Consider the following 23,075-nt stretch of genomic DNA (forward strand, 5'->3'; position numbering starts at 1 on the left):
ATTCCTCCTGTTTGCTGGCTTTTGATGAAATGAGCCAATGCATAAAGGATGCAACATCAATGTCACTCACACTTTTCTGCTAGCTTGTCTAAAATTCGCCCTTCCTTCAATTTCTCACTTGTCAAGACCTCCAGGTCTTCAAACAAAAGGTCAGTTTGTAGACCCTTTTCCTGTCAAAGTTTTGATCCTTTTGTCCACCAGTCATCGGAATGTGTATGATTTTCACCAGTTTACACAGTGTAGCTCCCTTGCCTTCAGTTGCAGGGTTATGTCGTCTTAGATAAGACGCTTTTGAAATTATTTGTGAAAATGCACCCAAAACCTATTCAAAACAGATTTGATGGAAGCACTGCAGGAGCTGCTCCAAGACGCATTTTGTCCAGGAAATGTGCTATCATGAATGCATCCATATCACCAACACACATTTACAAACCAAACCATAGGCAATAAAATACATGAGTAAACTGATTTGTGGACCTTTGTGGCACTTGGTACTGCTGAGATCAGGATCATTACAGAGTTCAGCAATTATTTTCCCAACTAGGTCATTGATACATTGGAATCCCCAATGTTTTCTGGAACAGAATAGGCTATGCCTTTCGGATGAGAATAAAAAAAGACTTCAAGAACCAAAAAAGAAGTTAAGCTGCCTTCAGCTGATGTACTCAGACTAAAGGGAAACACTTTAAATCCCAAGGTGAAATGCACATGCTCAAAATTTTATCAGGACAGAGTACATGTTTTACTTTGATATTAAGAGTGATCAATGGATTGTCTTCCAGTAAATTAATGTTTTCTTCCGCTACAAAACGTTTTTTCAACAACTATAAAGAGGCTATGCAACGAAACTGAGCTGGGATGTCAAGTGCCTTTAATGGTACCTTTTTGACCCCACTTCAAATGCTGCTGTTACCTGACCAGTTCGATTGTTAGTTTGCCAGATTCTCAATCTCTGGGATGTGAGATCATGCACCAGGTTTAGTGAATGTTTAAGGGTGAAGGTCTTTAATTTCTGCACAAATTCCACAAACATAGCTCAGGTCCTGCTCAACATGTCAACATGTGGCGACAGCAAGTGCCTTTGGGGTCCTACAAAAATCGCCCGGCTAGCTCAGTCGGTAGAGCATGAGACTCTTAATCTCAGGGTCGTGGGTTCGAGCCCCACGTTGGGCGAGAGGCTGATTTGTTTGAGTGAAATGTTGAAATTTAGTTAATCTGTTTGCACAAAATACGTCTAAAAAAGAAGAGAAAGGAACATACATCGTCCCTGGGTGGGCTCGAACCACCATCCTTTCGGTTAACAGCCGAACGCGCTAACCGATTGCGCCACAGAGACCAGATGCTGCTGTGCTTACATAGTTCTTCCTCAAAAGAAAAACCCAACAAGCACATTCCTCCTGTTTGCTGGCTTTTGATGAAATGAGCCAATGCATAAAGGATGCAACATCAATGTCACTCACACTTTTCTGCTAGCTTGTCTAAAATTCGCCCTTCCTTCAATTTCTCACTTGTCAAGACCTGCAGGTCTTCAAACAAAAGGTCAGTTTGTAGACCCTTTTCCTGTCAAAGTTTTGATCCTTTTGTCCACCAGTCATCGGAATGTGTATGATTTTCACCAGTTTACACAGTGTAGCTCCCTTGCCTTCAGTTGCAGGGTTATGTCCTCTTAGATAAGACGCTTTTGAAATTATTTGTGAAAATGCACCCAAAACCTATTCAAAACAGATTTGATGGAAGCACTGCAGGAGCTGCTCCAAGACGCATTTTGTCCAGAAAATGTGCTATCATGAATGCATCCATATCACCAACACACATTTACAAACCAAACCATAGGCAATAAAATACATGAGTAAACTGATTTGTGGACCTTTGTGGCACTTGGTACTGCTGAGATCAGGATCATTACAGAGTTCAGCAATTATTTTCCCAACTAGGTCATTGATACATTGGAATCCCCAATGTTTTCTGGAACAGAATAGGCTATGCCTTTCGGATGAGAATAAAAAAAGACTTCAAGAACCAAAAAAGAAGTTAAGCTGCCTTCAGCTGATGTACTCAGACTAAAGGGAAACACTTTAAATCCCAAGGTGAAATGCACATGCTCAAAATTTTATCAGGACAGAGTACATGTTTTACTTTGATATTAAGAGTGATCAATGGATTGTCTTCCAGTAAATTAATGTTTTCTTCCGCTACAAAACGTTTTTTCAACAACTATAAAGAGGCTATGCAACGAAACTGAGCTGAGATGTCAAGTGCCTTTAATGGTACATTTTTGACCCCACTTCAAATGCTGCTGTTACCTGACCAGTTCCATTGTTAGTTTGCCAGATTCTCAATCTCTGGGATGTGAGATCATGCACCAGGTTTAGTGAATGTTTAAGGGTGAAGGTCTTTAGTTTCTGCACAAATTCCACAAACATAGCTCAGGTCCTGCTCAACATGTCAACATGTGGCGACAGCAAGTGCCTTTGGGGTCCTACAAAAATTGCCCGGCTAGCTCAGTCGGTAGAGCATGAGACTCTTAATCTCAGGGTCGTGGGTTCGAGCCCCACGTTGGGCGAGAGGCTGATTTGTTTGAGTGAAATGTTGAAATTTAGTTAATCTGTTTGCACAAAATACGTCTAAAAAAGAAGAGAAAGGAACATACATCGTCCCTGGGTGGGCTCGAACCACCATCCTTTCGGTTAACAGCCGAACGCGCTAACCGATTGCGCCACAGAGACCAGATGCTGCTGTGCTTACATAGTTCTTCCTCAAAAGAAAAACCCAACAAGCACATTCCTCCTGTTTGCTGGCTTTTGATGAAATGAGCCAATGCATAAAGGATGCAACATCAATGTCACTCACACTTTTCTGCTAGCTTGTCTAAAATTCGCCCTTCCTTCAATTTCTCACTTGTCAAGACCTCCAGGTCTTCAAACAAAAGGTCAGTTTGTAGACCCTTTTCCTGTCAAAGTTTTGATCCTTTTGTCCACCAGTCATCGGAATGTGTATGATTTTCACCAGTTTACACAGTGTAGCTCCCTTGCCTTCAGTTGCAGGGTTATGTCGTCTTAGATAAGACGCTTTTGAAATTATTTGTGAAAATGCACCCAAAACCTATTCAAAACAGATTTGATGGAAGCACTGCAGGAGCTGCTCCAAGACGCATTTTGTCCAGAAAATGTGCTATCATGAATGCATCCATATCACCAACACACATTTACAAACCAAACCATAGGCAATAAAATACATGAGTAAACTGATTTGTGGACCTTTGTGGCACTTGGTACTGCTGAGATCAGGATCATAACAGAGTTCAGCAATTATTTTCCCAACTAGGTCATTGATACATTGGAATCCCCAATGTTTTCTGGAACAGAATAGGCTATGCCTTTCGGATGAGAATAAAAAAAGACTTCAAGAACCAAAAAAGAAGTTAAGCTGCCTTCAGCTGATGTACTCAGACTAAAGGGAAACACTTTAAATCCCAAGGTGAAATGCACATGCTCAAAATTTTATCAGGACAGAGTACATGTTTTACTTTGATATTAAGAGCGATCACTAGATTGTCTTCCAGTAAATTAATGTTTTCTTCCGCTACAAAACGTTTTTTCAACAACTATAAAGAGGCTATGCAACGAAACTGAGCTGAGATGTCAAGTGCCTTTAATGGTACATTTTTGACCCCACTTCAAATGCTGCTGTTACCTGACCAGTTCGATTGTTAGTTTGCCAGATTCTCAATCTCTGGGATGTGAGATCATGCACCAGGTTTAGTGAATGTTTAAGGGTGAAGGTCTTTAGTTTCTGCACAAGTTCCACAAACATAGCTCAGGTCCTGCTCAACATGTCAACATGTGGCGACAGCAAGTGCCTTTGGGGTCCTACAAAAATCGCCCGGCTAGCTCAGTCGGTAGAGCATGAGACTCTTAATCTCAGGGTCGTGGGTTCGAGCCCCACGTTGGGCGAGAGGCTGATTTGTTTGAGTGAAATGTTGAAATTTAGTTAATCTGTTTGCACAAAATACGTCTAAAAAAGAAGAGAAAGGAACATACATCGTCCCTGGGTGGGCTCGAACCACCATCCTTTCGGTTAACAGCCGAACGCGCTAACCGATTGCGCCACAGAGACCAGATGCTGCTGTGCTTACATAGTTCTTCCTCAAAAGAAAAACCCAACAAGCACATTCCTCCTGTTTGCTGGCTTTTGATGAAATGAGCCAATGCATAAAGGATGCAACATCAATGTCACTCACACTTTTCTGCTAGCTTGTCTAAAATTCGCCCTTCCTTCAATTTCTCACTTGTCAAGACCTCCAGGTCTTCAAACAAAAGGTCAGTTTGTAGACCCTTTTCCTGTCAAAGTTTTGATCCTTTTGTCCACCAGTCATCGGAATGTGTATGATTTTCACCAGTTTACACAGTGTAGCTCCCTTGCCTTCAGTTGCAGGGTTATGTCGTCTTAGATAAGACGCTTTTGAAATTATTTGTGAAAATGCACCCAAAACCTATTCAAAACAGATTTGATGGAAGCACTGCAGGAGCTGCTCCAAGACGCATTTTGTCCAGAAAATGTGCTATCATGAATGCATCCATATCACCAACACACATTTACAAACCAAACCATAGGCAATAAAATACATGAGTAAACTGATTTGTGGACCTTTGTGGCACTTGGTACTGCTGAGATCAGGATCATAACAGAGTTCAGCAATTATTTTCCCAACTAGGTCATTGATACATTGGAATCCCCAATGTTTTCTGGAACAGAATAGGCTATGCCTTTCGGATGAGAATAAAAAAAGACTTCAAGAACCAAAAAAGAAGTTAAGCTGCCTTCAGCTGATGTACTCAGACTAAAGGGAAACACTTTAAATCCCAAGGTGAAATGCACATGCTCAAAATTTTATCAGGACAGAGTACATGTTTTACTTTGATATTAAGAGCGATCACTAGATTGTCTTCCAGTAAATTAATGTTTTCTTCCGCTACAAAACGTTTTTTCAACAACTATAAAGAGGCTATGCAACGAAACTGAGCTGAGATGTCAAGTGCCTTTAATGGTACATTTTTGACCCCACTTCAAATGCTGCTGTTACCTGACCAGTTCGATTGTTAGTTTGCCAGATTCTCAATCTCTGGGATGTGAGATCATGCACCAGGTTTAGTGAATGTTTAAGGGTGAAGGTCTTTAGTTTCTGCACAAATTCCACAAACATAGCTCAGGTCCTGCTCAACATGTCAACATGTGGCGACAGCAAGTGCCTTTGGGGTCCTACAAAAATCGCCCGGCTAGCTCAGTCGGTAGAGCATGAGACTCTTAATCTCAGGGTCGTGGGTTCGAGCCCCACGTTGGGCGAGAGGCTGATTTGTTTGAGTGAAATGTTGAAATTTAGTTAATCTGTTTGCACAAAATACGTCTAAAAAAGAAGAGAAAGGAACATACATCGTCCCTGGGTGGGCTCGAACCACCATCCTTTCGGTTAACAGCCGAACGCGCTAACCGATTGCGCCACAGAGACCAGATGCTGCTGTGCTTACATAGTTCTTCCTCAAAAGAAAAACCCAACAAGCACATTCCTCCTGTTTGCTGGCTTTTGATGAAATGAGCCAATGCATAAAGGATGCAACATCAATGTCACTCACACTTTTCTGCTAGCTTGTCTAAAATTCGCCCTTCCTTCAATTTCTCACTTGTCAAGACCTGCAGGTCTTCAAACAAAAGGTCAGTTTGTAGACCCTTTTCCTGTCAAAGTTTTGATCCTTTTGTCCACCAGTCATCGGAATGTGTATGATTTTCACCAGTTTACACAGTGTAGCTCCCTTGCTTTCAGTTGCAGGGTTATGTCCTCTTAGATAAGACGCTTTTGAAATTATTTGTGAAAATGCACCCAAAACCTATTCAAAACAGATTTGATGGAAGCACTGCAGGAGCTGCTCCAAGACGCATTTTGTCCAGAAAATGTGCTATCATGAATGCATCCATATCACCAACACACATTTACAAACCAAACCATAGGCAATAAAATACATGAGTAAACTGATTTGTGGACCTTTGTGGCACTTGGTACTGCTGAGATCAGGATCATAACAGAGTTCAGCAATTATTTTCCCAACTAGGTCATTGATACATTGGAATCCCCAATGTTTTCTGGAACAGAATAGGCTATGCCTTTCGGATGAGAATAAAAAAAGACTTCAAGAACCAAAAAAGAAGTTAAGCTGCCTTCAGCTGATGTACTCAGACTAAAGGGAAACACTTTAAATCCCAAGGTGAAATGCACATGCTCAAAATTTTATCAGGACAGAGTACATGTTTTACTTTGATATTAAGAGCGATCACTAGATTGTCTTCCAGTAAATTAATGTTTTCTTCCGCTACAAAACGTTTTTTCAACAACTATAAAGAGGCTATGCAACGAAACTGAGCTGAGATGTCAAGTGCCTTTAATGGTACATTTTTGACCCCACTTCAAATGCTGCTGTTACCTGACCAGTTCCATTGTTAGTTTGCCAGATTCTCAATCTCTGGGATGTGAGATCATGCACCAGGTTTAGTGAATGTTTAAGGGTGAAGGTCTTTAGTTTCTGCACAAATTCCACAAACATAGCTCAGGTCCTGCTCAACATGTCAACATGTGGCGACAGCAAGTGCCTTTGGGGTCCTACAAAAATCGCCCGGCTAGCTCAGTCGGTAGAGCATGAGACTCTTAATCTCAGGGTCGTGGGTTCGAGCCCCACGTTGGGCGAGAGGCTGATTTGTTTGAGTGAAATGTTGAAATTTAGTTAATCTGTTTGCACAAAATACGTCTAAAAAAGAAGAGAAAGGAACATACATCGTCCCTGGGTGGGCTCGAACCACCATCCTTTCGGTTAACAGCCGAACGCGCTAACCGATTGCACCACAGAGACCAGATCCTGCTGTGCTTACATAGTTCTTCCTCAAAAGAAAAACCCAACAAGCACATTCCTCCTGTTTGCTGGCTTTTGATGAAATGAGCCAATGCATAAAGGATGCAACATCAATGTCACTCACACTTTTCTGCTAGCTTGTCTAAAATTCGCCCTTCCTTCAATTTCTCACTTGTCAAGACCTCCAGGTCTTCAAACAAAAGGTCAGTTTGTAGACCCTTTTCCTGTCAAAGTTTTGATCCTTTTGTCCACCAGTCATCGGAATGTGTATGATTTTCACCAGTTTACACAGTGTAGCTCCCTTGCCTTCAGTTGCAGGGTTATGTCGTCTTAGATAAGACGCTTTTGAAATTATTTGTGAAAATGCACCCAAAACCTATTCAAAACAGATTTGATGGAAGCACTGCAGGAGCTGCTCCAAGACGCATTTTGTCCAGAAAATGTGCTATCATGAATGCATCCATATCACCAACACACATTTACAAACCAAACCATAGGCAATAAAATACATGAGTAAACTGATTTGTGGACCTTTGTGGCACTTGGTACTGCTGAGATCAGGATCATAACAGAGTTCAGCAATTATTTTCCCAACTAGGTCATTGATACATTGGAATCCCCAATGTTTTCTGGAACAGAATAGGCTATGCCTTTCGGATGAGAATAAAAAAAGACTTCAAGAACCAAAAAAGAAGTTAAGCTGCCTTCAGCTGATGTACTCAGACTAAAGGGAAACACTTTAAATCCCAAGGTGAAATGCACATGCTCAAAATTTTATCAGGACAGAGTACATGTTTTACTTTGATATTAAGAGCGATCACTAGATTGTCTTCCAGTAAATTAATGTTTTCTTCCGCTACAAAACGTTTTTTCAACAACTATAAAGAGGCTATGCAACGAAACTGAGCTGAGATGTCAAGTGCCTTTAATGGTACATTTTTGACCCCACTTCAAATGCTGCTGTTACCTGACCAGTTCCATTGTTAGTTTGCCAGATTCTCAATCTCTGGGATGTGAGATCATGCACCAGGTTTAGTGAATGTTTAAGGGTGAAGGTCTTTAGTTTCTGCACAAATTCCACAAACATAGCTCAGGTCCTGCTCAACATGTCAACATGTGGCGACAGCAAGTGCCTTTGGGGTCCTACAAAAATCGCCCGGCTAGCTCAGTCGGTAGAGCATGAGACTCTTAATCTCAGGGTCGTGGGTTCGAGCCCCACGTTGGGCGAGAGGCTGATTTGTTTGAGTGAAATGTTGAAATTTAGTTAATCTGTTTGCACAAAATACGTCTAAAAAAGAAGAGAAAGGAACATACATCGTCCCTGGGTGGGCTCGAACCACCATCCTTTCGGTTAACAGCCGAACGCGCTAACCGATTGCGCCACAGAGACCAGATGCTGCTGTGCTTACATAGTTCTTCCTCAAAAGAAAAACCCAACAAGCACATTCCTCCTGTTTGCTGGCTTTTGATGAAATGAGCCAATGCATAAAGGATGCAACATCAATGTCACTCACACTTTTCTGCTAGCTTGTCTAAAATTCGCCCTTCCTTCAATTTCTCACTTGTCAAGACCTCCAGGTCTTCAAACAAAAGGTCAGTTTGTAGACCCTTTTCCTGTCAAAGTTTTGATCCTTTTGTCCACCAGTCATCGGAATGTGTATGATTTTCACCAGTTTACACAGTGTAGCTCCCTTGCCTTCAGTTGCAGGGTTATGTCGTCTTAGATAAGACGCTTTTGAAATTATTTGTGAAAATGCACCCAAAACCTATTCAAAACAGATTTGATGGAAGCACTGCAGGAGCTGCTCCAAGACGCATTTTGTCCAGAAAATGTGCTATCATGAATGCATCCATATCACCAACACACATTTACAAACCAAACCATAGGCAATAAAATACATGAGTAAACTGATTTGTGGACCTTTGTGGCACTTGGTACTGCTGAGATCAGGATCATAACAGAGTTCAGCAATTATTTTCCCAACTAGGTCATTGATACATTGGAATCCCCAATGTTTTCTGGAACAGAATAGGCTATGCCTTTCGGATGAGAATAAAAAAAGACTTCAAGAACCAAAAAAGAAGTTAAGCTGCCTTCAGCTGATGTACTCAGACTAAAGGGAAACACTTTAAATCCCAAGGTGAAATGCACATGCTCAAAATTTTATCAGGACAGAGTACATGTTTTACTTTGATATTAAGAGCGATCACTGGATTGTCTTCCAGTAAATTAATGTTTTCTTCCGCTACAAAACGTTTTTTCAACAACTATAAAGAGGCTATGCAACGAAACTGAGCTGGGATGTCAAGTGCCTTTAATGGTACCTTTTTGACCCCACTTCAAATGCTGCTGTTACCTGACCAGTTCGATTGTTAGTTTGCCAGATTCTCAATCTCTGGGATGTGAGATCATGCACCAGGTTTAGTGAATGTTTAAGGGTGAAGGTCTTTAATTTCTGCACAAATTCCACAAACATAGCTCAGGTCCTGCTCAACATGTCAACATGTGGCGACAGCAAGTGCCTTTGGGGTTCTACAAAAATCGCCCGGCTAGCTCAGTCGGTAGAGCATGAGACTCTTAATCTCAGGGTCGTGGGTTCGAGCCCCACGTTGGGCGAGAGGCTGATTTGTTTGAGTGAAATGTTGAAATTTAGTTAATCTGTTTGCACAAAATACGTCTAAAAAAGAAGAGAAAGGAACATACATCGTCCCTGGGTGGGCTCGAACCACCATCCTTTCGGTTAACAGCCGAACGCGCTAACCGATTGCGCCACAGAGACCAGATGCTGCTGTGCTTACATAGTTCTTCCTCAAAAGAAAAACCCAACAAGCACATTCCTCCTGTTTGCTGGCTTTTGATGAAATGAGCCAATGCATAAAGGATGCAACATCAATGTCACTCACACTTTTCTGCTAGCTTGTCTAAAATTCGCCCTTCCTTCAATTTCTCACTTGTCAAGACCTGCAGGTCTTCAAACAAAAGGTCAGTTTGTAGACCCTTTTCCTGTCAAAGTTTTGATCCTTTTGTCCACCAGTCATCGGAATGTGTATGATTTTCACCAGTTTACACAGTGTAGCTCCCTTGCCTTCAGTTGCAGGGTTATGTCCTCTTAGATAAGACGCTTTTGAAATTATTTGTGAAAATGCACCCAAAACCTATTCAAAACAGATTTGATGGAAGCACTGCAGGAGCTGCTCCAAGACGCATTTTGTCCAGAAAATGTGCTATCATGAATGCATCCATATCACCAACACACATTTACAAACCAAACCATAGGCAATAAAATACATGAGTAAACTGATTTGTGGACCTTTGTGGCACTTGGTACTGCTGAGATCAGGATCATTACAGAGTTCAGCAATTATTTTCCCAACTAGGTCATTGATACATTGGAATCCCCAATGTTTTCTGGAACAGAATAGGCTATGCCTTTCGGATGAGAATAAAAAAAGACTTCAAGAACCAAAAAAGAAGTTAAGCTGCCTTCAGCTGATGTACTCAGACTAAAGGGAAACACTTTAAATCCCAAGGTGAAATGCACATGCTCAAAATTTTATCAGGACAGAGTACATGTTTTACTTTGATATTAAGAGTGATCAATGGATTGTCTTCCAGTAAATTAATGTTTTCTTCCGCTACAAAACGTTTTTTCAACAACTATAAAGAGGCTATGCAACGAAACTGAGCTGGGATGTCAAGTGCCTTTAATGGTACCTTTTTGACCCCACTTCAAATGCTGCTGTTACCTGACCAGTTCGATTGTTAGTTTGCCAGATTCTCAATCTCTGGGATGTGAGATCATGCACCAGGTTTAGTGAATGTTTAAGGGTGAAGGTCTTTAATTTCTGCACAAATTCCACAAACATAGCTCAGGTCCTGCTCAACATGTCAACATGTGGCGACAGCAAGTGCCTTTGGGGTCCTACAAAAATCGCCCGGCTAGCTCAGTCGGTAGAGCATGAGACTCTTAATCTCAGGGTCGTGAGTTCGAGCCCCATGTTGGGCGAGAGGCTGATTTGTTTGAGTGAAATGTTGAAATTTAGTTAATCTGTTTGCACAAAATACGTCTAAAAAAGAAGAGAAAGGAACATACATCGTCCCTGGGTGGGCTCGAACCACCATCCTTTCGGTTAACAGCCGAACGCGCTAACCGATTGCGCCACAGAGACCAGATGCTGCTGTGCTTACATAGTTCTTCCTCAAAAGAAAAACCCAACAAGCACATTCCTCCTGTTTGCTGGCTTTTGATGAAATGAGCCAATGCATAAAGGATGCAACATCAATGTCACTCACACTTTTCTGCTAGCTTGTCTAAAATTCGCCCTTCCTTCAATTTCTCACTTGTCAAGACCTCCAGGTCTTCAAACAAAAGGTCAGTTTGTAGACCCTTTTCCTGTCAAAGTTTTGATCCTTTTGTCCACCAGTCATCGGAATGTGTATGATTTTCACCAGTTTACACAGTGTAGCTCCCTTGCCTTCAGTTGCAGGGTTATGTCGTCTTAGATAAGACGCTTTTGAAATTATTTGTGAAAATGCACCCAAAACCTATTCAAAACAGATTTGATGGAAGCACTGCAGGAGCTGCTCCAAGACGCATTTTGTCCAGAAAATGTGCTATCATGAATGCATCCATATCACCAACACACATTTACAAACCAAACCATAGGCAATAAAATACATGAGTAAACTGATTTGTGGACCTTTGTGGCACTTGGTACTGCTGAGATCAGGATCATTACAGAGTTCAGCAATTATTTTCCCAACTAGGTCATTGATACATTGGAATCCCCAATGTTTTCTGGAACAGAATAGGCTATGCCTTTCGGATGAGAATAAAAAAAGACTTCAAGAACCAAAAAAGAAGTTAAGCTGCCTTCAGCTGATGTACTCAGACTAAAGGGAAACACTTTAAATCCCAAGGTGAAATGCACATGCTCAAAATTTTATCAGGACAGAGTACATGTTTTACTTTGATATTAAGAGTGATCAATGGATTGTCTTCCAGTAAATTAATGTTTTCTTCCGCTACAAAACGTTTTTTCAACAACTATAAAGAGGCTATGCAACGAAACTGAGCTGGGATGTCAAGTGCCTTTAATGGTACCTTTTTGACCCCACTTCAAATGCTGCTGTTACCTGACCAGTTCGATTGTTAGTTTGCCAGATTCTCAATCTCTGGGATGTGAGATCATGCACCAGGTTTAGTGAATGTTTAAGGGTGAAGGTCTTTAATTTCTGCACAAATTCCACAAACATAGCTCAGGTCCTGCTCAACATGTCAACATGTGGCGACAGCAAGTGCCTTTGGGGTCCTACAAAAATCGCCCGGCTAGCTCAGTCGGTAGAGCATGAGACTCTTAATCTCAGGGTCGTGAGTTCGAGCCCCATGTTGGGCGAGAGGCTGATTTGTTTGAGTGAAATGTTGAAATTTAGTTAATCTGTTTGCACAAAATACGTCTAAAAAAGAAGAGAAAGGAACATACATCGTCCCTGGGTGGGCTCGAACCACCATCCTTTCGGTTAACAGCCGAACGCGCTAACCGATTGCGCCACAGAGACCAGATGCTGCTGTGCTTACATAGTTCTTCCTCAAAAGAAAAACCCAACAAGCACATTCCTCCTGTTTGCTGGCTTTTGATGAAATGAGCCAATGCATAAAGGATGCAACATCAATGTCACTCACACTTTTCTGCTAGCTTGTCTAAAATTCGCCCTTCCTTCAATTTCTCACTTGTCAAGACCTCCAGGTCTTCAAACAAAAGGTCAGTTTGTAGACCCTTTTCCTGTCAAAGTTTTGATCCTTTTGTCCACCAGTCATCGGAATGTGTATGATTTTCACCAGTTTACACAGTGTAGCTCCCTTGCCTTCAGTTGCAGGGTTATGTCGTCTTAGATAAGACGCTTTTGAAATTATTTGTGAAAATGCACCCAAAACCTATTCAAAACAGATTTGATGGAAGCACTGCAGGAGCTGCTCCAAGACGCATTTTGTCCAGAAAATGTGCTATCATGAATGCATCCATATCACCAACACACATTTACAAACCAAACCATAGGCAATAAAATACATGAGTAAACTGATTTGTGGACCTTTGTGGCACTTGGTACTGCTGAGATCAGGATCATAACAGAGTTCAGCAATTATTTTCCCAACTAGGTCATTGATACATTGGAATCCCCAATGTTTTCTGGAACAGAATAGGCTATGCCTTTCGGATGAGAATAAAAAAAGACTTCAAGAACCAAAAAAGAAGTTAAGCTGCCTTCAGCTGATGTACTCAGACTAAAGGGAAACACTTTAAATCCCAAGGTGAAATGCACATGCTCAAAATTTTATCAGGACAGAGTACATGTTTTACTTTGATATTAAGAGCGATCACTGGATTGTCTTCCAGTAAATTAATGTTTTCTTCCGCTACAAAACGTTTTTTCAACAACTATAAAGAGGCTATGCAACGAAACTGAGCTGGGATGTCAAGTGCCTTTAATGGTACCTTTTTGACCCCACTTCAAATGCTGCTGTTACCTGACCAGTTCGATTGTTAGTTTGCCAGATTCTCAATCTCTGGGATGTGAGATCATGCACCAGGTTTAGTGAATGTTTAAGGGTGAAGGTCTTTAATTTCTGCACAAATTCCACAAACATAGCTCAGGTCCTGCTCAACATGTCAACATGTGGCGACAGCAAGTGCCTTTGGGGTCCTACAAAAATCGCCCGGCTAGCTCAGTCGGTAGAGCATGAGACTCTTAATCTCAGGGTCGTGAGTTCGAGCCCCATGTTGGGCGAGAGGCTGATTTGTTTGAGTGAAATGTTGAAATTTAGTTAATCTGTTTGCACAAAATACGTCTAAAAAAGAAGAGAAAGGAACATACATCGTCCCTGGGTGGGCTCGAACCACCATCCTTTCGGTTAACAGCCGAACGCGCTAACCGATTGCGCCACAGAGACCAGATGCTGCTGTGCTTACATAGTTCTTCCTCAAAAGAAAAACCCAACAAGCACATTCCTCCTGTTTGCTGGCTTTTGATGAAATGAGCCAATGCATAAAGGATGCAACATCAATGTCACTCACACTTTTCTGCTAGCTTGTCTAAAATTCGCCCTTCCTTCAATTTCTCACTTGTCAAGACCTCCAGGTCTTCAAACAAAAGGTCAGTTTGTAGACCCTTTTCCTGTCAAAGTTTTGATCCTTTTGTCCACCAGTCATCGGAATGTGTATGATTTTCACCAGTTTACACAGTGTAGCTCCCTTGCCTTCAGTTGCAGGGTTATGTCGTCTTAGATAAGACGCTTTTGAAATTATTTGTGAAAATGCACCCAAAACCTATTCAAAACAGATTTGATGGAAGCACTGCAGGAGCTGCTCCAAGACGCATTTTGTCCAGAAAATGTGCTATCATGAATGCATCCATATCACCAACACACATTTACAAACCAAACCATAGGCAATAAAATACATGAGTAAACTGATTTGTGGACCTTTGTGGCACTTGGTACTGCTGAGATCAGGATCATTACAGAGTTCAGCAATTATTTTCCCAACTAGGTCATTGATACATTGGAATCCCCAATGTTTTCTGGAACAGAATAGGCTATGCCTTTCGGATGAGAATAAAAAAAGACTTCAAGAACCAAAAAAGAAGTTAAGCTGCCTTCAGCTGATGTACTCAGACTAAAGGGAAACACTTTAAATCCCAAGGTGAAATGCACATGCTCAAAATTTTATCAGGACAGAGTACATGTTTTACTTTGATATTAAGAGTGATCAATGGATTGTCTTCCAGTAAATTAATGTTTTCTTCCGCTACAAAACGTTTTTTCAACAACTATAAAGAGGCTATGCAACGAAACTGAGCTGGGATGTCAAGTGCCTTTAATGGTACCTTTTTGACCCCACTTCAAATGCTGCTGTTACCTGACCAGTTCGATTGTTAGTTTGCCAGATTCTCAATCTCTGGGATGTGAGATCATGCACCAGGTTTAGTGAATGTTTAAGGGTGAAGGTCTTTAATTTCTGCACAAATTCCACAAACATAGCTCAGGTCCTGCTCAACATGTCAACATGTGGCGACAGCAAGTGCCTTTGGGGTCCTACAAAAATCGCCCGGCTAGCTCAGTCGGTAGAGCATGAGACTCTTAATCTCAGGGTCGTGAGTTCGAGCCCCATGTTGGGCGAGAGGCTGATTTGTTTGAGTGAAATGTTGAAATTTAGTTAATCTGTTTGCACAAAATACGTCTAAAAAAGAAGAGAAAGGAACATACATCGTCCCTGGGTGGGCTCGAACCACCATCCTTTCGGTTAACAGCCGAACGCGCTAACCGATTGCGCCACAGAGACCAGATGCTGCTGTGCTTACATAGTTCTTCCTCAAAAGAAAAACCCAACAAGCACATTCCTCCTGTTTGCTGGCTTTTGATGAAATGAGCCAATGCATAAAGGATGCAACATCAATGTCACTCACACTTTTCTGCTAGCTTGTCTAAAATTCGCCCTTCCTTCAATTTCTCACTTGTCAAGACCTCCAGGTCTTCAAACAAAAGGTCAGTTTGTAGACCCTTTTCCTGTCAAAGTTTTGATCCTTTTGTCCACCAGTCATCGGAATGTGTATGATTTTCACCAGTTTACACAGTGTAGCTCCCTTGCCTTCAGTTGCAGGGTTATGTCGTCTTAGATAAGACGCTTTTGAAATTATTTGTGAAAATGCACCCAAAACCTATTCAAAACAGATTTGATGGAAGCACTGCAGGAGCTGCTCCAAGACGCATTTTGTCCAGAAAATGTGCTATCATGAATGCATCCATATCACCAACACACATTTACAAACCAAACCATAGGCAATAAAATACATGAGTAAACTGATTTGTGGACCTTTGTGGCACTTGGTACTGCTGAGATCAGGATCATAACAGAGTTCAGCAATTATTTTCCCAACTAGGTCATTGATACATTGGAATCCCCAATGTTTTCTGGAACAGAATAGGCTATGCCTTTCGGATGAGAATAAAAAAAGACTTCAAGAACCAAAAAAGAAGTTAAGCTGCCTTCAGCTGATGTACTCAGACTAAAGGGAAACACTTTAAATCCCAAGGTGAAATGCACATGCTCAAAATTTTATCAGGACAGAGTACATGTTTTACTTTGATATTAAGAGCGATCACTGGATTGTCTTCCAGTAAATTAATGTTTTCTTCCGCTACAAAACGTTTTTTCAACAACTATAAAGAGGCTATGCAACGAAACTGAGCTGGGATGTCAAGTGCCTTTAATGGTACCTTTTTGACCCCACTTCAAATGCTGCTGTTACCTGACCAGTTCGATTGTTAGTTTGCCAGATTCTCAATCTCTGGGATGTGAGATCATGCACCAGGTTTAGTGAATGTTTAAGGGTGAAGGTCTTTAATTTCTGCACAAATTCCACAAACATAGCTCAGGTCCTGCTCAACATGTCAACATGTGGCGACAGCAAGTGCCTTTGGGGTCCTACAAAAATCGCCCGGCTAGCTCAGTCGGTAGAGCATGAGACTCTTAATCTCAGGGTCGTGAGTTCGAGCCCCATGTTGGGCGAGAGGCTGATTTGTTTGAGTGAAATGTTGAAATTTAGTTAATCTGTTTGCACAAAATACGTCTAAAAAAGAAGAGAAAGGAACATACATCGTCCCTGGGTGGGCTCGAACCACCATCCTTTCGGTTAACAGCCGAACGCGCTAACCGATTGCGCCACAGAGACCAGATGCTGCTGTGCTTACATAGTTCTTCCTCAAAAGAAAAACCCAACAAGCACATTCCTCCTGTTTGCTGGCTTTTGATGAAATGAGCCAATGCATAAAGGATGCAACATCAATGTCACTCACACTTTTCTGCTAGCTTGTCTAAAATTCGCCCTTCCTTCAATTTCTCACTTGTCAAGACCTCCAGGTCTTCAAACAAAAGGTCAGTTTGTAGACCCTTTTCCTGTCAAAGTTTTGATCCTTTTGTCCACCAGTCATCGGAATGTGTATGATTTTCACCAGTTTACACAGTGTAGCTCCCTTGCCTTCAGTTGCAGGGTTATGTCGTCTTAGATAAGACGCTTTTGAAATTATTTGTGAAAATGCACCCAAAACCTATTCAAAACAGATTTGATGGAAGCACTGCAGGAGCTGCTCCAAGACGCATTTTGTCCAGAAAATGTGCTATCATGAATGCATCCATATCACCAACACACATTTACAAACCAAACCATAGGCAATAAAATACATGAGTAAACTGATTTGTGGACCTTTGTGGCACTTGGTACTGCTGAGATCAGGATCATTACAGAGTTCAGCAATTATTTTCCCAACTAGGTCATTGATACATTGGAATCCCCAATGTTTTCTGGAACAGAATAGGCTATGCCTTTCGGATGAGAATAAAAAAAGACTTCAAGAACCAAAAAAGAAGTTAAGCTGCCTTCAGCTGATGTACTCAGACTAAAGGGAAACACTTTAAATCCCAAGGTGAAATGCACATGCTCAAAATTTTATCAGGACAGAGTACATGTTTTACTTTGATATTAAGAGTGATCAATGGATTGTCTTCCAGTAAATTAATGTTTTCTTCCGCTACAAAACGTTTTTTCAACAACTATAAAGAGGCTATGCAACGAAACTGAGCTGGGATGTCAAGTGCCTTTAATGGTACCTTTTTGACCCCACTTCAAATGCTGCTGTTACCTGACCAGTTCGATTGTTAGTTTGCCAGATTCTCAATCTCTGGGATGTGAGATCATGCACCAGGTTTAGTGAATGTTTAAGGGTGAAGGTCTTTAATTTCTGCACAAATTCCACAAACATAGCTCAGGTCCTGCTCAACATGTCAACATGTGGCGACAGCAAGTGCCTTTGGGGTCCTACAAAAATCGCCCGGCTAGCTCAGTCGGTAGAGCATGAGACTCTTAATCTCAGGGTCGTGAGTTCGAGCCCCATGTTGGGCGAGAGGCTGATTTGTTTGAGTGAAATGTTGAAATTTAGTTAATCTGTTTGCACAAAATACGTCTAAAAAAGAAGAGAAAGGAACATACATCGTCCCTGGGTGGGCTCGAACCACCATCCTTTCGGTTAACAGCCGAACGCGCTAACCGATTGCGCCACAGAGACCAGATGCTGCTGTGCTTACATAGTTCTTCCTCAAAAGAAAAACCCAACAAGCACATTCCTCCTGTTTGCTGGCTTTTGATGAAATGAGCCAATGCATAAAGGATGCAACATCAATGTCACTCACACTTTTCTGCTAGCTTGTCTAAAATTCGCCCTTCCTTCAATTTCTCACTTGTCAAGACCTCCAGGTCTTCAAACAAAAGGTCAGTTTGTAGACCCTTTTCCTGTCAAAGTTTTGATCCTTTTGTCCACCAGTCATCGGAATGTGTATGATTTTCACCAGTTTACACAGTGTAGCTCCCTTGCCTTCAGTTGCAGGGTTATGTCGTCTTAGATAAGACGCTTTTGAAATTATTTGTGAAAATGCACCCAAAACCTATTCAAAACAGATTTGATGGAAGCACTGCAGGAGCTGCTCCAAGACGCATTTTGTCCAGAAAATGTGCTATCATGAATGCATCCATATCACCAACACACATTTACAAACCAAACCATAGGCAATAAAATACATGAGTAAACTGATTTGTGGACCTTTGTGGCACTTGGTACTGCTGAGATCAGGATCATAACAGAGTTCAGCAATTATTTTCCCAACTAGGTCATTGATACATTGGAATCCCCAATGTTTTCTGGAACAGAATAGGCTATGCCTTTCGGATGAGAATAAAAAAAGACTTCAAGAACCAAAAAAGAAGTTAAGCTGCCTTCAGCTGATGTACTCAGACTAAAGGGAAACACTTTAAATCCCAAGGTGAAATGCACATGCTCAAAATTTTATCAGGACAGAGTACATGTTTTACTTTGATATTAAGAGCGATCACTGGATTGTCTTCCAGTAAATTAATGTTTTCTTCCGCTACAAAACGTTTTTTCAACAACTATAAAGAGGCTATGCAACGAAACTGAGCTGGGATGTCAAGTGCCTTTAATGGTACCTTTTTGACCCCACTTCAAATGCTGCTGTTACCTGACCAGTTCGATTGTTAGTTTGCCAGATTCTCAATCTCTGGGATGTGAGATCATGCACCAGGTTTAGTGAATGTTTAAGGGTGAAGGTCTTTAATTTCTGCACAAATTCCACAAACATAGCTCAGGTCCTGCTCAACATGTCAACATGTGGCGACAGCAAGTGCCTTTGGGGTCCTACAAAAATCGCCCGGCTAGCTCAGTCGGTAGAGCATGAGACTCTTAATCTCAGGGTCGTGGGTTCGAGCCCCACGTTGGGCGAGAGGCTGATTTGTTTGAGTGAAATGTTGAAATTTAGTTAATCTGTTTGCACAAAATACGTCTAAAAAAGAAGAGAAAGGAACATACATCGTCCCTGGGTGGGCTCGAACCACCATCCTTTCGGTTAACAGCCGAACGCGCTAACCGATTGCGCCACAGAGACCAGATGCTGCTGTGCTTACATAGTTCTTCCTCAAAAGAAAAACCCAACAAGCACATTCCTCCTGTTTGCTGGCTTTTGATGAAATGAGCCAATGCATAAAGGATGCAACATCAATGTCACTCACACTTTTCTGCTAGCTTGTCTAAAATTCGCCCTTCCTTCAATTTCTCACTTGTCAAGACCTGCAGGTCTTCAAACAAAAGGTCAGTTTGTAGACCCTTTTCCTGTCAAAGTTTTGATCCTTTTGTCCACCAGTCATCGGAATGTGTATGATTTTCACCAGTTTACACAGTGTAGCTCCCTTGCCTTCAGTTGCAGGGTTATGTCCTCTTAGATAAGACGCTTTTGAAATTATTTGTGAAAATGCACCCAAAACCTATTCAAAACAGATTTGATGGAAGCACTGCAGGAGCTGCTCCAAGACGCATTTTGTCCAGAAAATGTGCTATCATGAATGCATCCATATCACCAACACACATTTACAAACCAAACCATAGGCAATAAAATACATGAGTAAACTGATTTGTGGACCTTTGTGGCACTTGGTACTGCTGAGATCAGGATCATTACAGAGTTCAGCAATTATTTTCCCAACTAGGTCATTGATACATTGGAATCCCCAATGTTTTCTGGAACAGAATAGGCTATGCCTTTCGGATGAGAATAAAAAAAGACTTCAAGAACCAAAAAAGAAGTTAAGCTGCCTTCAGCTGATGTACTCAGACTAAAGGGAAACACTTTAAATCCCAAGGTGAAATGCACATGCTCAAAATTTTATCAGGACAGAGTACATGTTTTACTTTGATATTAAGAGCGATCACTAGATTGTCTTCCTGTAAATTAATGTTTTCTTCCGCTACAAAACGTTTTTTCAACAACTATAAAGAGGCTATGCAACGAAACTGAGCTGAGATGTCAAGTGCCTTTAATGGTACATTTTTGACCCCACTTCAAATGCTGCTGTTACCTGACCAGTTCGATTGTTAGTTTGCCAGATTCTCAATCTCTGGGATGTGAGATCATGCACCAGGTTTAGTGAATGTTTAAGGGTGAAGGTCTTTAGTTTCTGCACAAATTCCACAAACATAGCTCAGGTCCTGCTCAACATGTCAACATGTGGCGACAGCAAGTGCCTTTGGGGTCCTACAAAAATCGCCCGGCTAGCTCAGTCGGTAGAGCATGAGACTCTTAATCTCAGGGTCGTGAGTTCGAGCCCCACGTTGGGCGAGAGGCTGATTTGTTTGAGTGAAATGTTGAAATTTAGTTAATCTGTTTGCACAAAATACGTCTAAAAAAGAAGAGAAAGGAACATACATCGTCCCTGGGTGGGCTCGAACCACCATCCTTTCGGTTAACAGCCGAACGCGCTAACCGATTGCGCCACAGAGACCAGATGCTGCTGTGCTTACATAGTTCTTCCTCAAAAGAAAAACCCAACAAGCACATTCCTCCTGTTTGCTGGCTTTTGATGAAATGAGCCAATGCATAAAGGATGCAACATCAATGTCACTCACACTTTTCTGCTAGCTTGTCTAAAATTCGCCCTTCCTTCAATTTCTCACTTGTCAAGACCTGCAGGTCTTCAAACAAAAGGTCAGTTTGTAGACCCTTTTCCTGTCAAAGTTTTGATCCTTTTGTCCACCAGTCATCGGAATGTGTATGATTTTCACCAGTTTACACAGTGTAGCTCCCTTGCCTTCAGTTGCAGGGTTATGTCCTCTTAGATAAGACGCTTTTGAAATTATTTGTGAAAATGCACCCAAAACCTATTCAAAACAGATTTGATGGAAGCACTGCAGGAGCTGCTCCAAGACGCATTTTGTCCAGAAAATGTGCTATCATGAATGCATCCATATCACCAACACACATTTACAAACCAAACCATAGGCAATAAAATACATGAGTAAACTGATTTGTGGACCTTTGTGGCACTTGGTACTGCTGAGATCAGGATCATTACAGAGTTCAGCAATTATTTTCCCAACTAGGTCATTGATACATTGGAATCCCCAATGTTTTCTGGAACAGAATAGGCTATGCCTTTCGGATGAGAATAAAAAAAGACTTCAAGAACCAAAAAAGAAGTTAAGCTGCCTTCAGCTGATGTACTCAGACTAAAGGGAAACACTTTAAATCCCAAGGTGAAATGCACATGCTCAAAATTTTATCAGGACAGAGTACATGTTTTACTTTGATATTAAGAGTGATCAATGGATTGTCTTCCAGTAAATTAATGTTTTCTTCCGCTACAAAACGTTTTTTCAACAACTATAAAGAGGCTATGCAACGAAACTGAGCTGGGATGTCAAGTGCCTTTAATGGTACCTTTTTGACCCCACTTCAAATGCTGCTGTTACCTGACCAGTTCGATTGTTAGTTTGCCAGATTCTCAATCTCTGGGATGTGAGATCATGCACCAGGTTTAGTGAATGTTTAAGGGTGAAGGTCTTTAATTTCTGCACAAATTCCACAAACATAGCTCAGGTCCTGCTCAACATGTCAACATGTGGCGACAGCAAGTGCCTTTGGGGTCCTACAAAAATCGCCCGGCTAGCTCAGTCGGTAGAGCATGAGACTCTTAATCTCAGGGTCGTGAGTTCGAGCCCCATGTTGGGCGAGAGGCTGATTTGTTTGAGTGAAATGTTGAAATTTAGTTAATCTGTTTGCACAAAATACGTCTAAAAAAGAAGAGAAAGGAACATACATCGTCCCTGGGTGGGCTCGAACCACCATCCTTTCGGTTAACAGCCGAACGCGCTAACCGATTGCGCCACAGAGACCAGATGCTGCTGTGCTTACATAGTTCTTCCTCAAAAGAAAAACCCAACAAGCACATTCCTCCTGTTTGCTGGCTTTTGATGAAATGAGCCAATGCATAAAGGATGCAACATCAATGTCACTCACACTTTTCTGCTAGCTTGTCTAAAATTCGCCCTTCCTTCAATTTCTCACTTGTCAAGACCTCCAGGTCTTCAAACAAAAGGTCAGTTTGTAGACCCTTTTCCTGTCAAAGTTTTGATCCTTTTGTCCACCAGTCATCGGAATGTGTATGATTTTCACCAGTTTACACAGTGTAGCTCCCTTGCCTTCAGTTGCAGGGTTATGTCGTCTTAGATAAGACGCTTTTGAAATTATTTGTGAAAATGCACCCAAAACCTATTCAAAACAGATTTGATGGAAGCACTGCAGGAGCTGCTCCAAGACGCATTTTGTCCAGAAAATGTGCTATCATGAATGCATCCATATCACCAACACACATTTACAAACCAAACCATAGGCAATAAAATACATGAGTAAACTGATTTGTGGACCTTTGTGGCACTTGGTACTGCTGAGATCAGGATCATTACAGAGTTCAGCAATTATTTTCCCAACTAGGTCATTGATACATTGGAATCCCCAATGTTTTCTGGAACAGAATAGGCTATGCCTTTCGGATGAGAATAAAAAAAGACTTCAAGAACCAAAAAAGAAGTTAAGCTGCCTTCAGCTGATGTACTCAGACTAAAGGGAAACACTTTAAATCCCAAGGTGAAATGCACATGCTCAAAATTTTATCAGGACAGAGTACATGTTTTACTTTGATATTAAGAGTGATCAATGGATTGTCTTCCAGTAAATTAATGTTTTCTTCCGCTACAAAACGTTTTTTCAACAACTATAAAGAGG

The 23,075-nt window shown here is 41.4% G+C and overlaps 24 non-coding genes across 24 annotated transcripts; 9 read left to right on the plus strand and 15 right to left on the minus strand.

Moving 5' to 3' along the window:
• The first annotated feature begins 1,100 nt into the window (after nucleotides 1-1,100).
• On the plus strand, nucleotides 1,101-1,173 carry trnak-cuu (transfer RNA lysine (anticodon CUU)). Its single transcript has one exon. It is a non-coding gene; the product is annotated as a tRNA-Lys (tRNA).
• An 89-nt stretch (nucleotides 1,174-1,262) lies between these two features.
• Nucleotides 1,263-1,336, minus strand: trnan-guu (transfer RNA asparagine (anticodon GUU)). Its single transcript has one exon. It is a non-coding gene; the product is annotated as a tRNA-Asn (tRNA).
• Nucleotides 1,337-2,490: 1,154 nt separating this feature from the next.
• trnak-cuu (transfer RNA lysine (anticodon CUU)) lies at nucleotides 2,491-2,563 on the plus strand. The gene has a single exon. It is a non-coding gene; the product is annotated as a tRNA-Lys (tRNA).
• An 89-nt stretch (nucleotides 2,564-2,652) lies between these two features.
• trnan-guu (transfer RNA asparagine (anticodon GUU)) lies at nucleotides 2,653-2,726 on the minus strand. Its single transcript has one exon. It is a non-coding gene; the product is annotated as a tRNA-Asn (tRNA).
• A 1,154-nt stretch (nucleotides 2,727-3,880) lies between these two features.
• trnak-cuu (transfer RNA lysine (anticodon CUU)) lies at nucleotides 3,881-3,953 on the plus strand. Its single transcript has one exon. It is a non-coding gene; the product is annotated as a tRNA-Lys (tRNA).
• Nucleotides 3,954-4,042: 89 nt separating this feature from the next.
• Nucleotides 4,043-4,116, minus strand: trnan-guu (transfer RNA asparagine (anticodon GUU)). The gene has a single exon. It is a non-coding gene; the product is annotated as a tRNA-Asn (tRNA).
• A 1,154-nt stretch (nucleotides 4,117-5,270) lies between these two features.
• On the plus strand, nucleotides 5,271-5,343 carry trnak-cuu (transfer RNA lysine (anticodon CUU)). Its single transcript has one exon. It is a non-coding gene; the product is annotated as a tRNA-Lys (tRNA).
• An 89-nt stretch (nucleotides 5,344-5,432) lies between these two features.
• Nucleotides 5,433-5,506, minus strand: trnan-guu (transfer RNA asparagine (anticodon GUU)). Its single transcript has one exon. It is a non-coding gene; the product is annotated as a tRNA-Asn (tRNA).
• Nucleotides 5,507-6,660: 1,154 nt separating this feature from the next.
• On the plus strand, nucleotides 6,661-6,733 carry trnak-cuu (transfer RNA lysine (anticodon CUU)). Its single transcript has one exon. It is a non-coding gene; the product is annotated as a tRNA-Lys (tRNA).
• Nucleotides 6,734-8,050: 1,317 nt separating this feature from the next.
• trnak-cuu (transfer RNA lysine (anticodon CUU)) lies at nucleotides 8,051-8,123 on the plus strand. Its single transcript has one exon. It is a non-coding gene; the product is annotated as a tRNA-Lys (tRNA).
• Nucleotides 8,124-8,212: 89 nt separating this feature from the next.
• trnan-guu (transfer RNA asparagine (anticodon GUU)) lies at nucleotides 8,213-8,286 on the minus strand. Its single transcript has one exon. It is a non-coding gene; the product is annotated as a tRNA-Asn (tRNA).
• Nucleotides 8,287-9,440: 1,154 nt separating this feature from the next.
• trnak-cuu (transfer RNA lysine (anticodon CUU)) lies at nucleotides 9,441-9,513 on the plus strand. Its single transcript has one exon. It is a non-coding gene; the product is annotated as a tRNA-Lys (tRNA).
• Nucleotides 9,514-9,602: 89 nt separating this feature from the next.
• trnan-guu (transfer RNA asparagine (anticodon GUU)) lies at nucleotides 9,603-9,676 on the minus strand. The gene has a single exon. It is a non-coding gene; the product is annotated as a tRNA-Asn (tRNA).
• Nucleotides 9,677-10,992: 1,316 nt separating this feature from the next.
• On the minus strand, nucleotides 10,993-11,066 carry trnan-guu (transfer RNA asparagine (anticodon GUU)). Its single transcript has one exon. It is a non-coding gene; the product is annotated as a tRNA-Asn (tRNA).
• A 1,316-nt stretch (nucleotides 11,067-12,382) lies between these two features.
• Nucleotides 12,383-12,456, minus strand: trnan-guu (transfer RNA asparagine (anticodon GUU)). Its single transcript has one exon. It is a non-coding gene; the product is annotated as a tRNA-Asn (tRNA).
• A 1,316-nt stretch (nucleotides 12,457-13,772) lies between these two features.
• Nucleotides 13,773-13,846, minus strand: trnan-guu (transfer RNA asparagine (anticodon GUU)). The gene has a single exon. It is a non-coding gene; the product is annotated as a tRNA-Asn (tRNA).
• A 1,316-nt stretch (nucleotides 13,847-15,162) lies between these two features.
• Nucleotides 15,163-15,236, minus strand: trnan-guu (transfer RNA asparagine (anticodon GUU)). Its single transcript has one exon. It is a non-coding gene; the product is annotated as a tRNA-Asn (tRNA).
• Nucleotides 15,237-16,552: 1,316 nt separating this feature from the next.
• trnan-guu (transfer RNA asparagine (anticodon GUU)) lies at nucleotides 16,553-16,626 on the minus strand. Its single transcript has one exon. It is a non-coding gene; the product is annotated as a tRNA-Asn (tRNA).
• Nucleotides 16,627-17,942: 1,316 nt separating this feature from the next.
• trnan-guu (transfer RNA asparagine (anticodon GUU)) lies at nucleotides 17,943-18,016 on the minus strand. Its single transcript has one exon. It is a non-coding gene; the product is annotated as a tRNA-Asn (tRNA).
• A 1,154-nt stretch (nucleotides 18,017-19,170) lies between these two features.
• trnak-cuu (transfer RNA lysine (anticodon CUU)) lies at nucleotides 19,171-19,243 on the plus strand. Its single transcript has one exon. It is a non-coding gene; the product is annotated as a tRNA-Lys (tRNA).
• An 89-nt stretch (nucleotides 19,244-19,332) lies between these two features.
• trnan-guu (transfer RNA asparagine (anticodon GUU)) lies at nucleotides 19,333-19,406 on the minus strand. The gene has a single exon. It is a non-coding gene; the product is annotated as a tRNA-Asn (tRNA).
• Nucleotides 19,407-20,560: 1,154 nt separating this feature from the next.
• Nucleotides 20,561-20,633, plus strand: trnak-cuu (transfer RNA lysine (anticodon CUU)). The gene has a single exon. It is a non-coding gene; the product is annotated as a tRNA-Lys (tRNA).
• An 89-nt stretch (nucleotides 20,634-20,722) lies between these two features.
• On the minus strand, nucleotides 20,723-20,796 carry trnan-guu (transfer RNA asparagine (anticodon GUU)). Its single transcript has one exon. It is a non-coding gene; the product is annotated as a tRNA-Asn (tRNA).
• Nucleotides 20,797-22,112: 1,316 nt separating this feature from the next.
• trnan-guu (transfer RNA asparagine (anticodon GUU)) lies at nucleotides 22,113-22,186 on the minus strand. Its single transcript has one exon. It is a non-coding gene; the product is annotated as a tRNA-Asn (tRNA).
• Nucleotides 22,187-23,075: the final 889 nt, after the last annotated feature.

The sequence above is a fragment of the Brachyhypopomus gauderio genome, chromosome 1 (genome assembly GCF_052324685.1).
Source record: "Brachyhypopomus gauderio isolate BG-103 chromosome 1, BGAUD_0.2, whole genome shotgun sequence".
NCBI lineage: Eukaryota > Metazoa > Chordata > Actinopteri > Gymnotiformes > Hypopomidae > Brachyhypopomus > Brachyhypopomus gauderio.